Below are 19,288 nucleotides of genomic sequence, written 5' to 3'. Positions count from 1 at the left end.
GGCACAGCTGCTCCGTGGCATTTGGGATCTTCCCAGACTGGGGCACGAACCCAGGTCCCCTGCATCGGCAGGTGGACTCTCAACCACTGCACCACCAGGGAAGCCCTGCCCATTTTTAGATTGGGTTTTTTGTTTCTTTGATATTGAGCTGCATGAGCTGTTTGTTTATTTTGGAGATTAATCACTTGTCAGTTGCTTCATTTGCAAATAATTTCTCCAATTCAAAGGGTTGTCTTTTTATCTTGTTTATGGTTCCCTGTACTGTGCAAAAGCTTTTAAGTTTAATTAGGTCCCATTTGTTTATTTTTGTTTTTATTTTCTTACTCTAGGAGGTGGGTCAAAAAAGATCTTGCTCTGATTTATGTGAGAGAGTGCTCTGCCTATGTTTTTCTCTAAGAGTTTTATAGTGTCCAATCTTATATTTAGGTCTTTAATCCATTTTGAGTTTATTTTTTGCATGGTGTTAGGGAGTGTTCTAATTTCATTATTTTACATGTAGCTGTCCAGTTTTCCCAGCACAAATTATTGAAGAGACTGTCTTTTATCCATTGTGTATCCTTGCCTCCTTTGTCATAGATTAGTGTCCAGAGGTGCATGGGTTTATGTCTGGACTTTGTATCCTGTTCCACTGATCTATATTTCTGTTTTTGTGCCAGTACCATAGTGTCTTGATTACTGTAGCTTTGTAGGATAGTCTGAAGTCAGAGAACCTAATTCCTCCAGCTCCATTTTTCCTTCTTGAGATTGCTTTGGCTATTCATGGTCATTTGTGTTAACATAAAAATTAATTTTTTTTCTAATTCTGTGAAAAACACCATTGGTAATTCGAGAGGGATTGCATTGAATCTGTAGGTTGCTTTAGGTAGTATAGTCATTTTCACAACATTGATTCTTCCAAACCAAGAACATATCTATATCTCCATTGGTTTGTGTCATCTTTTATTTCTTTCATCAATATCTTATAGTTTTCTGGGTACAGGTCTTTTGCCTCCCTAGGTATGTTTATTCCTAGGTATCTTATTCTTTTTGCTGCAATGGTAAATGGAATTGTTTCCTTAATTTCTCTTTCTGATCTTTCACTGTTAATGTATAGAAGTGAAAAGATTTCTGTGCATCAGTTTTGTACCCTGCAAATTTACCAAATTCATTGATGAACTGTAGTAGTTTTCTGATGACATCTTTAGGGTTTTATATGTATAGTGTCATGTGATCTGCAAACCGTGAGAATTTTACTACTTCTTTTTCCAAGTTGGATGCCTTTTACTTCTTTTTCTTCTCTGATTGCTGTGGCTAGGACTTCCAAAACTATGTTGAATCATAGTGGTGAGAGTAGACATCCTTGTCTTTTTCCTGATTGTAGAGGAAAAGCTTTCAGGTTTTCACCATTGAGAATGATGTTAGCTGTGGGTTTGTCATATATGACCTTTATTATGTTGAGGTAGATTCCCTCTATTACCACTTTCTGGAGAGTTTTTTATCATAAATCGGTGTTGAATTTTGTCAAAAGCTTTTTCTGCATCTATTGAGATGATCATATGGTTCTTATTCTTCAATTTGTTAATACAGAGTATCACATTGATTGATTTGTGTATATTTAAGGATTCTTGCAGCCCTGGGATAAATTCCACTTGATCATGGCATATGATCCCTTTAATGTGTTGTTGGATTCTGTTTGCTAGCATTTTGTTGAGGACGTTTGCATCTATGTTCATCAGTGATATTGGCCTGTAATTTTCTTTTCTGTGATATCTTTGTCTGGTTTTCGTATCAGGGTGATGGTGGCCTTATAAAATGAGCTTCAAAGTGCTCCTTCGTCTGCAATTTTTTGGAAGTGTTTGAGAAGGATGGGTGTTAGCTCTTCCTTAATTGTTTGGTAGAATTCGCCTGTGAAGCCATCTGGTCCTGGACTTTCATTTATTGGAAGATTTTTAATAACAGTTTTATTACTTGTGATTAGTCTGTTCATATTTTCTATTTCTTCATGGTCCACTCTTGGGAGGTTGTACCTTTCTAAGAATTTGTCCATTTCCTCCAGGTTATCCATTTTATTGGCATATAGTTGCTTGTAGTAGTCTCTTATGATCCTTTGTATTTGTGCAGTGTCAGTTGTAATTTCTTCTGTTTCATTTCTAATTTTAATGATTTGAGTCCTCTCAGTTTTTTTCTTGATGAGTCTGGCTAATGGTTTATCAATTTTGTGTATCTTCTCAAAGACCCAAAAGAACTTTGATTTAATGTTTGTGTATTGTGTGAAGTAGGGATACAACTTAATTCTTTTCCATGTGGCATTCCAGTTGTTCAAGAACCATTTGTTGAAAAGATTATATTTTCCTGATGGATTTGGCCCCCTTGTTGGAATCCAATTGAACAGAGATTTATGGGTTTACTTCTAGACTTTCAACTCTATTCCATTGACCTATGTCTATCTATATGCCAGTAGCACACTGCCTTGATTACCACAGTAGTTTAAGTTTTGAAACCAAGAAATGTGAGTTTTTCAGATTTATTCTTCTTTTTCAATATTATTTTGGTTATTCTTGGTCCCTTGCAATTTCATATAGGTCTAAGGATCTGTTTTTCCATTTCTTTGAAAAGGGTAGTTGGAATTTTGATAGAGTTTACATTTAATATGTAGATCACTTTGTGTAGTATTGACATCTTAATTGTATGTCTTCCAATCTGTGACCATGAATAAAAGGCAAAAAGGACATTACAGAATGATAAAGGGGTCAGTCAACCAAGAAGATATAAGAATTATATTTATATATATGCTGCCCCGACATAGAAGCACTAAAATATATAAAGCAAATATTAACAGACCTAAAGGGATAAATTGACAGCAACACAGTAGTTTTAGGAGACGTTAACATCCCACTTACATTAATGCATACATCATCTGGATGGAAATCAATAAGGAAACATAGACCTTTAAAGACACATTAGAGGGCTTCCCTGGTGGAGCAGTGGTTGAGAGTCCACCTGCCAATGCAGGGGACATGGGTTCGTGCCCCAGTCTGGGAAGATCCTACATGCTGCGAAGTGGCTGGGCCCGTGAGCCATGGCCTCTGAGCCTGCACGTCTGGAGCCTGTGCTCTACAACGGGAGAAGCCACAGCAGTGAGAGGCAAAAAAAATCCAAAAAACAAAAAAACAAAGAAAAACAAACAAACAAATACATTAGAGCAGATGTAGTTGATGGATGTATACAAAACATTCCATCCCAAAGCATCAGAATACACATTCTCCTCAAGAGCACATGGAACATTCTCCAGGATATGTAACATGTTAGGCTACAAAACAAATCTCAGTAAATTCAAGAAGATTGAAATCATATTAGGCATCTTTTCTGATCATGGTGCTATGAAACTAAAAATAAATTACAAGAGGAAACAGGGAAAACCACAAAAAAGTGGAGATAAAACAAAATGATATTGAACAACCAATGAATCATTGAAGAAATTTAAAAAGAAATTCAAAAATATGTAGAAACAAATGAAAGCAGAAATATGACATACAAAAATCTATGGTATGCAGCAAAAGCAGGTCTAAGAAGGAAGTTCATAGCAATACAGGTCTACCTCAAGGAACTAGCAAAATCTCAAATAAACAATGTAACCTTACACTTAAAGAAACTTGAAAAAGAATAGCTAATGGAGGCTTATGTTAGTAGAAGGAAGGAAATAATAAAGATCAAAGAGGCAACCTGTGAACATGGATGTTTTTCCATTTACTTAGGTCTTTAATTTTTTTCAGCCATATTTTGTACTTTCAGTGTAAAAATCTTTCACCTCTTTGGTTAAATTTGTTCCTCAGTATTTGATTCTTTTGGATGCTACTGCAAGTGGAATTGCTTGCTTAATTTCCTTTTTGAATAGTTCATTGCTGGCAAAATAAAACTGATTTTTTATGTTGATCTTAAACCTTGTAACTTTCCTGATTTTTTAAAGTTATCTGATATAGTTTTCCTCTGGATTCTTTAGATTTTTTATATGTAATATATCATCTGAGAAGAGATACTGTCTTTCTTCTTTCCAATGTGGATGACTTTTATTTCTTATTTAAGTCTAACTGTTGTGGCCAAAACTTCCAGTAATTGCTAAATAGAACATTCAACATATGTGAAACAGGTAAAGAAGGTGAATGTGGTCATCTTTGTTTTATTCTTGATCCTAAGACAAAAACCTTCAGTCTTTCACCATTAAGTATAATGTCAGCTGTGGGTTATTCATAAATGGAATTTATCATTTTGAAGGTGTTCTCTTCTATTCCTAGTTTTCTGAGTGTTTTTGTCATGAAAAGGTGTAGGATTTAATCAAATGCTCTTCCTACATCGATTGTTATGAGCTGTGGTTTTCCCTTGCATTATGTTAATGTGGTATATTACATTGATTGGTTTTCTTATGTTGAATTCCACTTGTTCATGACATATCCTTTTAACATGCTGTCAGATTCAGTTTGCTAGCATTTTGTTAAGGATTTTTCCATCTATATTTATAACAGGTATTTTTTTGGCAATTTTATTTTCTTTGATGTGTTTATCTGGCTCTGATATAAGGGTAATACTGACTTCATAGAATAAGTTAGGAAGTGTTCCCTCCTCTTCAACTTTTCAGAAGAGTTTGAGAAGGATTGGTGTTAATTCTTGAATTTTAATAGAATTAACTAGAGCTATCTGAACCTTAGACTTTCCTTTGTCCAGAGGATTTTGATTACTGGTTCAAACTCTTCTTTACTTATCATTCTTTTGATATTTCTATTTCTTTTTTAGTCAGTTTAGATAATTTGTGTGTTTCTAGGAATTATTTTACCTTATTTAGGTTATCTAATATTTTTGTACAGTTGACCCTTGAATAACACAGGTTTGAATTGTGAGGGCCCACTAATATGCAAATTTTTTTCAAGAAATAAATACTAGAGTACTATACAATCCACAGTTGGTTGAATCTTCGATGTGGAACTGCAGATATGGAGGGTCAGCTGTAAAGTTATATGTGGATTTTTGACTGTATGGAGGGTCAGTAGCCCTAACCCCTGAATTGTTCAAAGATCAATTGTATAAAATTGTTCTTATTATGTGTTATTTTTTCCAGTAAGGTTGGTAGTGTTGTCCTCACCTTTGTTTCTGATTTAGTTATTTGTGCCTTTCTTCTTTTATTCTTTATCAGCTTAACTAACTGTTTGTCAACTTTATTGCTCCTTTCAAAGAATCAACTTTTGGTTTCATTAGTTCTCTATTGTTTTTCTATTCCCCATGTCCACTCTAATCCTAATTATTTTCTTCCTTCTGCTAGCTTTATGTTTAGTTTGCTCTTCTTTTCCTAGTTCTTAAAGATGTTGATTCAGATTCTTGATTTGACACCTGTCTTCTTTTTTTAATATAAGTATTTATAGACATATCTATTACTCTGATCATTGCCTTCACTGCATCACATAAATTTTCATATGTTGTGTTTTTATTTGCATTTTTCTCTAAGTATTTTGTGATTTCCCTTATGAGTCTTACTTGGAACAATTTGTTGTTTAAGAGTGTGTGGTTTAATTTCCCTATATTTGTGAATTTTCTGGTTTTCTTTCTGTTATTGATTTCTAATTTATCCCATTGCAGTTATGAGATATTTTGTATAATTTTACTCTTTAAAAATGTATTTAGGGCCTCCCTGGTGGCGCAGTGGTTGAGAGTCTTCCTGCCGATGCAGAGGACACAGGTTCGTGCCCCGGTCCGGGAAGATCCCATATACCATGGAGCAGCTGGGCCTGTGAGCCATGGCCACTGAGCCTGCATGTCCGGAGCCTGTGCTCCGCAATGGGAGAGGCCACAACAGTGAGAGCCCCACATATGGCAAAAAATATATATATATATATATTTAAACTTGTTTTGTTGTCTAACATATGATCTTCCTGGAGAACCTTCCCTGTGCACCTGAGAAGACTGTGTATTCTGCTGTTGATGGGTAGCATGTTCTTTATATGTCTCTTAGGTCTAATTAGTTTATATTTTTCTTGAAGTGCTCTATTTCTTTATATATCTTGTGTCTAGATGTTTCATCCATTATTAAAAGTAGAACACTGAAGTGTCCAGCTATTATTGTTGAACTATCTCACCCTTCGATTCTGTCAATGTTTTTTTTCTCTTCGTATATTTTGGAGGTCTGTTTTTAAGTACATATATGTTTATCATAGTTATATTTTCTTGGTGAATTCAACATTTTATCAATATATTATATAATATCCTTCTTTGTCTTTTATAACAGCTTCCGACTTTAAGTTTATTTTCAATGATATTAGTATAGCCACTCCAGTTCTCTTCTGGTTATTATTTACATGCAATGCAATTTTCTATCCCTTCACTTTAAACCTATGTGTCTTTGGATCTAATGTAAGTCTTTTTTTAGGCAACAGATAGCTGAATTTTTCCTTCATTCTACAGTCTCTGCCATTTGACTGTAATATTTAATCTATTTATATTTAAATTAATTAAAGATAAATTAGGACTTACTTCTGTCATTTTGTTATTTACTCTGTATGTCCTATAGACTTTCGTCCCTTGTTTCCTCCATTACTAACTTCTTTTGTGTTCATTTTTGCGGTGATACATTTTTCTTTCCTTCTCATTTCCTTTTATGTATACTCTATAGATACTTACTTTGTAGTTATCATGTGGATTGTATATAATATCTTAAAGTTGAAACAATATAATTTGAATTAATACCAACTTAACTACAATTGCATATAAGCATCCCACACCTACACAGCTCAGTCTCCCCTTTCTGTTATCAAAGTCACAAACTAAATCTTTATACATTATGTGCCCGGTAACATAGGTTTTAGATAGATTTTAATTACTTTATTCATTTGTTTATTGAATACTGTGGAAAATGTAGAGTTATGAACCAAAATAACAAAGATACTGCATTTTCTCTTTGCCCATGTATTTACGTTTATTGGAGAGCTTTATTTCTTTATATGGATTCTAGTTCTGTCTAGCATACTTTTGGTTCCTTTTTGGGATTTTTTTTTTAACATCTTTATTAGAGTATAATTGCTTTACAATGGTGTGTTAGTTTCTGCTTTATAACAAAGTGAATCAGTTATACATATACATATGTCCCCAAATCTCTTCCCTCTTGCATCTCCCTCCCTCCCACCCTCCCAATCTCACCCCTCTAGGTGGTCACAAAGCACCAAGATGATCTGCCTGTGCTATGCGACTGCTTCCCACTACCTATCTATTTTATGTTTGGGAGTTTATATATGTCCATGCCACTCTCTCACATTGTCCCATACCCTTCCTCCTTACCATATCCTCAAATCCATTCTTTAGTAGGTCAGCATCTATATTCCCGTCTTGTCCATAGGTTCTTCTCACCTTTTCTTTTCTTTCTTTCTTTATTTAGATTCCATACATATGTCTTAGCATACGGAATTTTTTTCTCTTTCTGACATATTTCACTCTGTATGACAGTCTCTAGGTCCATCCACCTCATTACAAATAACTCAGTTTCGTACCTCTTTACGGCTGAGTAATATTCCATTGTGTATATGTGCCATATTTTCTTTATCAATTCATCCCATGATGGACACTTAGGTTGCTTCCATGTCCTGGCTATTGTAAATAGAGCTGCAATGAATATTTTGGTACATGAATCTTTTTGAATTATGGATTTCTCAGGGTATATGCCCAGTAGTAGGATTGCTGGGTAGTATGGTAGTTCTATTTTTAGTTTTTTAAGGAACTTCCATACTGTCCTCCATAGTGGCTGTATCAATTTAAATTCCCACCAACAGTGCAAGAGGGCTCCCTTTTCTCCACACGGACTCCAGCATTAATTGTTTGTAGATTTTTTGACGATGGCCATTCTGACCACTGTGAGATGATACTCATTTTAGTTTTGATTTGCATTTCTCTAATGATTAATGATGTTGAGCATTCTTTCATATATGTGTTGGCAATCTGTACATCTTCTTTGGAGAAATGTCTATTTAGGTCTTCTGCCCATTTTTGAATTAGGCTGTTTGCTTTTTGATATTGAGCTGCATGGGTTGCTTGTAAAATTTGGAGATTAATCCTTTGTCAGTTCCTTCATTTGCAAATATTTTCTCCCATTCTGAGGCTTGTCTTTTCGTCTTGTTTATGGCTTCCTTTGCTGTGCAAAAGATTTTAAGTTTCACTAGGTCCCATTTATTTATTTTTGTTTTTATTTCCATGTCTCTAGGAGGTGGGTCAAAAAGGATCTTCCTGTGATTTATATCATAGAGGGTTCTGCCTATGTATTCCTCTAAGAGTTTGATGGTGTCTGGCCTTACATTTAGGTCTTTAATCCATTTTGAGTTTATTTTTGTGTATGGTGTTAGGGAATTTCTAATTTCATTCCTTTGCATGTAGCTGTCCAGTTTTCCCAGCACCACTTATTGAAGAGGCTGTCTTTTCTCCACTGTATATTCTTCCCTCCTTTATCAAACATAAGGTAACCATATGTGCGTGGGTTTATCTCTGGGCTTTCTATCCTGTTCCATTGATCTATATTTCTGTTTCTGTGCCAGTACCATACTGTCTTGATTATTGTAGCTTTGTAGTATAGTCTGAAGTCAGGGAGCCTACTTCCTCCTGCTCCATTTTTCATTCTCAAGATTGCTTTGGCTATACAGGGTCTTTTGTGTTTCCATACAAATTGTGAAATTTTTTGTTCTAGTTCTGTGAAAAATGCCAGTGGTTTTTTGATAGGGATTGCATTGAATCTGTAGATTGCTTTGGGTAGTAGAGTCATTTTCACAATGTTGATTCTTCCAATCCAAGAACATGGTATACCTCTCCATCTATTTGTATCATCTTCTTCCTGGTTCAGTCTCGCAAGATTGTGCATTTCTAAGGATTTGTCCATTTTTTCCAGGTTGTCCATTTTCTTGGCATAGAGTCGCTTGCAGTAATCTCTCATGATACTTTGTATTTCTGCAGTGTCAGTTGTTACTTCTCCTTTTTCTTTTCTAATTCTGTTGATTTGAGTCTTCACCCTTTTTTTCTTGATGAGTCTGGCTAATGGTTTATCAATTTTTTTGTTTATCTTTTCAAAGAACCAGCTGTTAATTTTATTGATCTTTTCCCTCATTTCCTTCATTTCTTTTTCCTTTATTTCTGATCTGATAATTATGATTTCTTTCCTTCTGCTAACTTTGGGATTTTTTTGTTTTTCTTTCTGTAGTTGCTTTAGATGTAAGGTTAGGTTCTTTATTTGAGGTGTTTCTTGTTTCTTAAGGTAGACTTGTATAGCTATAATCTTCCCTCTCAGAACTGCTTTTGCTGCATCCCATAGGTTTTGGCTCATTGTATTTTCATTGTCATTTGTTTGTATGTAATTTTTGATTTTCTCTTTGATTTCTGCAGTGATCTGTTGGTTATTAATTAGTGTGTTGTTTAGCCTCCATGTGTTTGTTTTTCTTACAGATTTTTTCCTGTAATTGATACGTAGTCTCGTAGCGTTGTGTTAGGAAAAGATACTTGATATGATTTCAGTTTTCTTAAACTTACTAAGGCTTGATTTGTGACCCCAGATATGATCTACCCTGGGGAACGTTCCATGAGCCCTTGAGAAGAATGTGGATTCTTTTGCTTTTGGATGGAATGTCCTATAAATATCAATTATGTCCATCTTGTTAAATGTATCATTTAAAGCTTGTGTTTACTTATTTATTTTCATTTTGGATGATCTGTCCATTGGTGAAAGTATGGTGTCAAAGGTACCTACTATGATTGTGTTACTGTTGATTTCTCTTTTTATGGGTCTTAGTATTTGTCTTATATATTGAAGTGCCGCTATGTTGGGTGCATAAATATTTACAATTTTTGTATCTCCTTCTTGGATTGATCGCTTGATCATTATGTAGTGTCCTTCTTTGTCTCTTGTAATAGTCTTTGTTTTAAAGTCTATTTTTTCTGATATGAGAATTGCTACTCCAGCTTTGTTTTGATTTTCATTTGCATGGAATATATTTATCCATCCCCTCACTTTCGGTCTGTATGTGTCCCTAGGTCGAAGTGGGTCTCTTGTAGACAGCATATATGTGAGTTTTGTTTTTGTATACATTCAGCCAGTCTAGTCTTTTGATTAGAGCATTTAATCTTTTTACATTTAAGGTAATTATCAATATTTATGTTCCTATTCCCATTTTCTTAATTATTTTGGGTTTGTTTTTGTAAGTCTTTTCCTCTCTTGTGTTTCTTGCCTAGAGAAGTTCCTTTAGCATTTGTTGTAAAGTTGGTTTGGTGTTGCTGAATTCTCTTAGCTTTTGTTTGTCTGTAAAGCTTTTAATTTCTCTGTCAAATCTGAATGAGATCCTTGCTGGGTAGAGTAACCTTGGTTGTAGGTTTTTCTCCTTCATCACTTTAAATATATCCTGTCACTCCCTTCTGGCTTGCAGAGTTTCTGCTGAAAAGTCAGCTGTTAACCTTATGGAGATTCCCTTATGTGTTATTTGTTGTTTTTCCCTTCCTACTTTTAATGTTTGTTCTTTGTATTTAATTTTTAATAGTTTGATTAGTATGTGTCTTGGTGTGTTTCTCCTTGTGTTTATCCTGTATGGGACTCTCTGTGCTCCCTGGACTTTTTAAACTCATTCCTTTCCCCTATTAGGGAAGTTTTCAACTATAATCTTTTCAAATATTTTCTCAGTCCCTTTCTTTTTCTCTTCTTCTTCTGGGACCCCTACAATTCGAATGTTGGTGCATTTAATGTTGTCTCAGAGGTCTCTGAGACTGTCCTCTATTCTTTTCATTCTATTTTTATTCTGCTCTGCTGTAGTTATCTCCACTGTTTTATCTTCCATATCACTTATCCATGCTTCTGCCTCACTTATTCTGCTATTGATTCCTTCTAGAGAATTTTTAATTCCATTTATTGTGTTGTTCATGATTGTTTGCTCTTTTGTTCTTATAGGTCATTGTTAAACGTTTCTTGTATTTTCTCCATTCTATTTCCAAGATTTTGGATCATCTTTACTATCATTATTCTGAATTCTTTTTTCAGATATTCTACCTATTTCCTCTTCATTTTTTACATCTGCTGGGTTTTTCTCTTGCTCCTTCATCTGCTCTGTGTTTCTCTATCTTCTCATTTTGCTTAACTTTCTGTGTTTGGGGTCTCCTTTTTGCAGGCTGCAGGTTCGTAGTTTCCATTGTTTTTGGTGTCTGTCCCCAGTGGTTAAGGTTGGTTCAGTGTGTTGTGTAATGTCTAGCATAATTTTGTTTCAACCTGAAGGACTTCCTTTAAGATATTTTATATAGTAGGTCTACTAGTTTTTCTGGGAACTTCTTGTTTTCTACTTCCTTTTTGAAGAACTATTTTGCCAGATATAGAATTTTGGCTAACAGATTTTACTTTTTGCTTTCAGCAGGTTATATATATATCATCCCACTACCTTCAGACCTCCATGGTTCTAATGAGAAATAAACTATTAATCTTATGGAGAATTCCCTTTAGTCATGATTTGCTTGCTGCTTTCACAATTCTCTCTTTGTCCTTGGCTTTTGACATTTTGTTTACATCTCTTTTAGATTTCTTTAAGTTTATCCTACTTAGAATTTATTGAGTTTATTGAATGTGTATATTCATATCTTTCATCAAACTTGGGAAGTTTTTGTAACTTTTTTCTCATATATTCTTTACATTATTCTATTTTTCTCTCTATTCTCCTTCTTGGACTCACCTATGTTGGTCTGCTTGCTGGTATCCCACAAGTCTCTAGTTCTGTTCACTGTTCTTCATTCTTTTTTTCTTTCTGATCTCAGACATGGTAATTTCAATTGTCCTACCTTCAAGTTTACTGATTATTTCTTCTACCTGATCAAATCTGTTTTTAAACCACTCTGGTGAATTCTTCCCTCATTTATTTTACTTTTCAGCTCCAGAATTTATTTGTTCCCTTCTATAATTTCTATTTTTTTATTGATACTCATTTTCTTCATATATCATTTTTCTGATTTCCTCTAGTTTTTTGTCAATGTTTTCTTTAAACTGTTTGCACATATTTAAGGAAGTTGTTTTAAAGTTTTTGGTTAGTAAGTTGAAAGTCTGCCTCCTCAGGGATGGTCCTTGTCAACTTATTTTATTCCTTTGTATGTGCCATACTTACCTGTTACTTTGTATGCTTTTTGATTTGCTTTGCAGGAAAATTGACATTTGAGTGTCCTAATGTAGGTAATTCTTGAATCAGACTCTTCTTTACCAGGGTTTGCTATTTTTATTTTATTGCCTAAGCCTGTTGTGGTCTGTTTGTATTTGAATTTTTCAAATTATTTTTACCAATACTATATTCCTCTTCTTGTGTTGCCATTAAAGTCTTTATTCATTTAGCTTGTGTTCAGCTAGTGTTTTGAAAGATTTCCTGAATACCAACAGCTAAAAATAGAACAAAAAATTCCACCTCTACAAGTCTTTACAGATAACTCTGTGCTAGGACTCTTCAACACACAGCTAGGTTTGTACTAACATTAGAGTACAACTCTAGGTGAAAGCTTAATGTATTCTCAGCGTTTTTTCTGAGTATTTGTCTTGCCCTGGGCATGCATGTCACTTTCTAACTTCCCATGTATACATGGGTGATTTGAATGTGCTAATTCCTAAAGAAACTTTTCTCAGATTTTCCTACCTGACTCTAGGTGGTCTATTGTATGCCTCAAATGTAATCTTTTCCCCAGGCATCTACAGTAATTTTTTATCTTTAAAATATTTTTGAGCAATGCCTGCCACTTTTTCAGCCTGAGTCTGTTCTAAGTTTGCAAAATAGAGATGAGTACCTTCCATTAGTTCTTCAGGTAGACTCCAGACATGTTAGAGGAGATATACACAATAGTTTGTGATTAGAGTCTGTTCTGTTCCCTTGGAAACCAGGCACCAGGTTCTCATATTGGGAACAGAGATTACTGTCTTCAAGACTGCTGCTAAACTAAAGAAAGTGTGGGGCAAATGTATTAAAATTGCCACAACATTTTCTTACCATTTGAAAGTTGCCTTTATATTGATTCAGCATTTGTCTTGTTGCTTTAAATATTTAATTATTTTCATAGTTCTGAAAAAGTTGGTTTTCACAATTTCTGCATGTTTTAAATGTTTCTTTGGGGAGACAGAATCTTGGACCTGCCTACTCTGCCATTTTGCTTACCTACACATTAATATGTAAATATTCCATTAAACATATTTTCTGTTATTTGATACTTTTTGCATCAGCTTTTCTGAATTGAAATGTCCAGAATTTAATAAAGCATTTAACATGACAAATAGTGTAAACCAAATTACTTCTTGATAATAAATATTGTGTTCGATGTTTAATAACACACATAGAGACTTCTGGTTAATATGGTAGCCTGAGCTAGTGCTGAAGATATTCCCATCCTATCCATACACATAGAAATTCCAGATAAAATGTATCAAAAATTCTTATATGTATATATATATATATATATATATATATATATATATATAAGCTCAAAATGAGGAAAGAAATCCCTGATGCCATATAAAAATAGTGAATTCAAAGTGAGAATAGTAGAAATTGTTTAAATGTGCAGTAGCCAACTGTATCAGATATAGATCTTAGGCAGTTAGGGCAGGGTTTTAACCTATAAATATAGAAGATTATATAACATATTAAGCTTTAATTGGGGATCTAGAAAAGAAATCTCTACATAAGTTGACAGGACTCAAGGTGCTTCCATGTTCATGTAATTAGCCTGAAAAATATTTTGCCCATCATCCCTGGAAAGCAGCAGAGAAGCTTTTTATTTGGCTGCACTGCACAGCTTATGGGAACTTAATTCCCCAACCAGGGATTGAACCTGCACCCTCAGATAGTAAAAGCACAGAGTCTTAACCACTGGGCGACCAGGGAATCCCCAGCAGAGAATCTTTTGATCCCTTTTGAGATATTAGTGGAAAAATATTCATAAGAAGTTATAAATCCAAGCCTGTACCTTTTTCATATGTACTATCTGAAATATACAAGTGTGGTGAGAGAACAGAAAGCTGAGAAATTAACACAAAACACATGCATAACCAGTAAAACCTGTTGGACTCTTGCAGAGATAAAAATGAAACCAGTCTTTAAGGAAACCCTCAAAATGTAAGGCATATCAGTTAGATTGAAGGGTGCTTAAAAGTTTGGAAGAACCACACTGTGGTGTTTTCCTTTGTGAGGAAGGTACCAGGTGTGATCATGAAAGACAAAGTTTATTAACATATCTTCCTCTCCTGTGCCTCCTGGTGTCTGAGGTACTTCCTCCCTGAGTTAAAAGTTGTTGCTCTCCTTCAACTGTCACAAAACTGGTGTTTCATATTCCAGTAGTTACAATGTCACGTTTTTCCCCAGAAATGAAGAAACATTTATTGCCTATTTGACTATGAAATTTAGTTAATATGTTTGCAACCTATTCTCATGGACTTCCCTCAATTACCACTAATTGATTTGCATTCTTACTGTCCCAGAAAACCTTGTCTCTATTAGTGACCCAACCTTGTCATCAAAACTGTGAAGAAACCATCAGATTTTAACCTACAACAGTTGCAAACTAACAGTTTAACCTGCCACCATTTTATAGATCCCAGAAGATATAAGACTCCTTGTCAGAGACAATGGACTTCATTACTCACAGCAATAACAGTAGCTAGAGTATAATTATTGTCTTAGGCAAATTCCCTGAGCCCCAATTATCACAAGATGATGTGAAAAGAAGCAGGTGACACCTGCACACAAAGTGGGTTGTGTTGCAGAAAAAAATAACCTGAATTTAGAGAACCAGAATCTTTTATGATGGGAAGTAAGCAGGCTTGCCCTTTGTGCCAGAGTTATAGACTATCTGTATCATGAAAAGTTATTTGTTATACTAGCATCCTTGAGAAGATCATTCAGAATAAAGGTAGTCAGAGCCTCTCCTCACAAAAAAATAGACACATGAGAAACATGTGGAGGATTCTCTCACAAAAATTGACATCCCAACAAATAAAAATAATATAACATGGAAGTCATTATAAATAAAATATCCTTGAAATTATTAAAAAAGAAGAAATAATTTGTTTTAAAAATCATAATATAAGTAAGTAGAAGGAAATATGGAAAAATAAAAGGAGGATCTTAAAAATAACCAAAATAGAATTCTGAGAAAAGAAAACTTTAGTAATTGAAATTTAAACACAGGATAATTTAAACATATACTAAAAGCATCTAAGGAGGGAAATAATCAAGAATGTATAATATTATATAGAAAGAGATAAAATAGGAAAAAGAAGTTAAAATGTTTATGGTTTAATAAGAAAATTCAACATATACCTAAATTAGAATTCCCAAAGGAGAAAAGGGAGATAATGGAAGTGAAGCAATATTTGAAGGTAGACTCATTAAAAATTATCCAGAACTGATGAAAGGTATGAATCCTTGGATTCAGGAAATTCAGCATATCTCCAACAGAGTAAAGCAAAACAAAATAAAGAACTACATACATATCAATATACATAAGAGTGAAGTTGATTACCATCAAAGATAAAGGAACACTCTTAATATCTATCTCAGAGAAAAGACAGATCAACTATAATAGTCTTCTCATCACCAAATGTAAATGCCAGAAGATAATCAAATATCTTTAATTCTGAAGAAAATATCCTTTAAGTTGGAATTCTTTAACTAAAGAGAGAGGACAAAATAAAGATATTTTAAAAAAAGATTGCAGAAGTTTATTATTCATATGCCCTTACTGATAAAAAATAATTAAAGAAATCTTGAGGGAAGGAACGAGAAGTAAGAAGCTATGGTAAGGTAAGAAGCTATGGTAAGGTAACAAGCTATGCTGAGTGATAGCCAGTATCAGAATTATCCTTCTACCATAAAAATACTATAAAACCTGGATACAATGTATAAAATAACTGTTTGTAAGCACTGAAAAACAAGCAAGGTTACAACATTGAGAGAAGGAAAATATGTGAAGTGAGTCCAAAAATCAGCCTGGATTTCCCCCCAAGGATGGTTTTCAAAACAAATGTGGAGAAACAGAGCACAAGGATAAAATAGCAGCCAAACTGGGAAGATGATCTCAGGGCCACCATGGTAGTTGGGCCCTAGGGAAGGGATGATTCCCAGAGAGGAGAAAACCACAGAGAAAGAGTTATAAATATCTGAATAAAATTTCCATTGGTTATTTAACCTATTTCTAGGCATTGCATTTTCAGAGTAAGCCTCTGGTAGGTGTATCAGAAAATCGCTGTGGGGAAGCTAGAATGCTAGGTAAATATTTCAGAGGATGCACAGTTCTTGGGAAATGGAGCTTTGAGTTTAGAGAAAACCAGAGTGAAAAGATGTGTTTGAACACTCAGAGCCTTCAGTTGAGACCTCAGAAAAGCCTTATCCTATGGTTAAGGACCATGCTCCAGAAGAACTATCTTAATAAAGTCTAAAACCAAGTCTCAGTAGGGTAAAGGTGATTCAATTTAACTGTCTGCCACGATATTATTTAATATACTTTAAAGGAAAATAACATAATCCAGAGCCTCTGCAGTGTATTATCCACAATATCTAAAATATAATACAAATTACTAGATTTGCAAAGAGAAAATTATTAATAAGCAAGTAAAACAATAGTTAATAGCAGTATACCAGAAATTATCCAGATATGGGTGTTAGCAGAGAAGAGTTTCAAAATAATTGTGATTATTTTATGGTAAGTACCATGGACTGAATTTTTGTGTCCCCCAAAATCCATATCTTGAAGCCCTAACCCCTAATATGGTGGTGTTTGGAGATGAGATCTTTGGGAAATAATTTGGTTTACATGAGTTCATGAGAGTGGAGGCCCCATGTTGGGATTTGTGCCTTTTTATGGGGATGAAGAGACCAAAGTGCTCTCTCACTCACTCTTTCTCTGTCTTCCATGTGATGATACAAAAAGAAAATGCCATTGTCACACTAAGAAGAGGGACCTTACCAGGAATGGAGTAAGTGGGTACCTTGATTTTAAACTTTCCAGCCTCCAGAACTATGAAAAATAAATGCTTGTTTTTTGAGCCACCCAGTCTGTAGAATGTGTTATTGTGGCCCTAGATGATGAATATATAAATAAAATAGAGGGAAAACAATGATAAAATGGATGAAAAGATGGATAATTCCAAAAGTAATTAACATGTATAAAAATAATTGTATACTCTAGAACCACAAAATATAATATCTGAAATTAATTACTATTTGCATAAATGGGTTCAACTGCAGGCAGTATATGTGCATTTGAAGGTAAGTCATTTGCAAATATCCAAACTAAACCACTGGGAGAAAAAAGAATGGAAAAATGAGAACAGAGCATGTATGACTTACTTAAATGTTCCAACATATATAGAATTAGTAATCCAAAAGGAAAGGATAAAGAGAATGGGACAGGAGCAATATTTAAAGCAATAATGGCGAAGAATATTTTTTTCAAATGTGATGAAATGCATAAATCCACACATTAAAGAAGTTCATCAAGGATATAAACAAACAAAACTTCATCTATAGTAAAATCATTTCAGTTATTAAAACATCAAAGAAGTTCAGCAAGGGTATAAACAAACAAAATTTTGTCTACAGTAAAATCATTTCAGTTATTAAAAACATCAAAGACAGAAAAAATAGCAGTCAGAGAAAACAAAACATTCTTCAGTGGAGTCACAATAAAAGTGATAGCTGACTTTTCAGCAGAAGAAATGGAAACCAACAGTAGGATAACAAACCATTTCTTCTGGACTGAGATTTTCCAGGAAGCCAGGCTTTCAATGATAAAATTGAAACAGTTCTAAGCAAACCAGGATGGTTGGTCACCCTATCCAGAAGATAATTTTGTGATATCTTTAAAGTAGTGAAATGGGAAAATCCCTGTTGATGTGTTTTATTCTTCATAATTGAAAGCAAAAAGGAATATATGTAAATATCCTTCAAAAATGAAGGCAAAATTAAGAGGCTTTAACTAAAATAAATGCTAAAAAGATTTGTCAAGGTGACCTGCACTACAATAAAGGGAGTTCTTTTGCCTGAAAGAAAATTATCTCAGAAGGAAGTATGAAACTGAAGAAAGGAATAAAGCATCCCAGAAATGGTAAATTTGTGGGTGAGCTATAAATGAATATTGCCCATTTATAACAAGAGCAATATTAATGTCATAAAATGTATGACATTCATAAAAATAAAAAAGTGACAACAATATTCCAGCCATTTTGTAAAATTCTAGGCTTTAAGAAGTGGTGAAATTACTAATTTAATGTGGATTGAAATAAATCAGACACATAATCTGTAGTGCAGCAGAAGTTATAGAAGTTTTTGGTCTCAGGAACAATTTACACTCTTAATTATTTTTGTACTCCAAAGAACCTTTGTTTTTGTGGGTTAAATCTATTGATAGCTACCATATTAAAAATTCAAACTGATAAATTGTGAAAATATTTATTAATTCATATAAATGTTGCAATAATGAACCTACAACTTGGTAAAATAAATAGCATACTTTTATAAAACTAACTCTTTTTTAAAACAAAAAAATAAGAATAGTTACATCTTTTATTTTTCCAAATCCCTTTTATTATAGTTTAACAGATGATAGCTGGATATTCATATTGCTTCAGTATTTAATATATTGTGATATCAAATGGCATGACCCTCTGGAATACTCCACTCTATACGAATGAAAAAGAGAATAAAAAAGGCAAATACTCTCAATATTATTATGAAAGTAATTTTGACCTTATAAATACCCCTGAAAGATCTTGGGGAGACACAGATTTTCCCAAACCACATTTTAAAAACCTGCTTTACAGTAACCATGGAAAGAATACTAAGATAGCATAAGCCAAAACCTAATAGATGAGGAAAAGTGGAATAATGCAAATATTTAATCCAAAAAATACCCCCAAGAAATTGGAATAAAGAAGCAAAGAATAGATGACACAAAAGGCAAACAAATGCTATAAAATTATAGATATAAATGCAACTATATCAACAATCACCTTAAATATAAATAGCTTAACCTTCCAACTAAAAGATGAAGATTTTAACACTGTATTAAAAATAGATCTAAATGGTTTTTATGAGTTACACTTTACATATGAGGACACAGAGATTAAAACTAAAAGGATGGAAAAGATACATCATGTAAAACTGAAACTAAGTGGTGTTCAACAACCTGGATGACTCTTACAGATAGTTTGGTTACTGAAAAAAAAATCCTGAGACAAAAGACTGTGTTCTGTATGTTTTCACTCGTATGAAGTTCAAAGCAGACAAAAAATTGATTT

At 33.8% G+C, this 19,288-nt stretch overlaps 1 protein-coding gene across 1 annotated transcript in view; it reads left to right on the top strand.

The window, feature by feature from the left end:
* The window catches only part of LOC149744257 (uncharacterized), a 342,635-nt gene that overhangs the window by 85,304 nt on the left and 238,043 nt on the right, over window positions 1-19,288 (top strand).

The sequence above is a fragment of the Delphinapterus leucas genome, chromosome X (genome assembly GCF_059928025.1).
Source record: "Delphinapterus leucas isolate spDelLeu-1000000601 "Yukka" chromosome X, BTC_Dleu_Yukka2, whole genome shotgun sequence".
Lineage (NCBI taxonomy): Eukaryota > Metazoa > Chordata > Mammalia > Artiodactyla > Monodontidae > Delphinapterus > Delphinapterus leucas.
The sequence above is the reverse complement of the archived record's forward strand: the minus strand, read 5'-3'. Positions and strand labels throughout refer to the sequence as shown.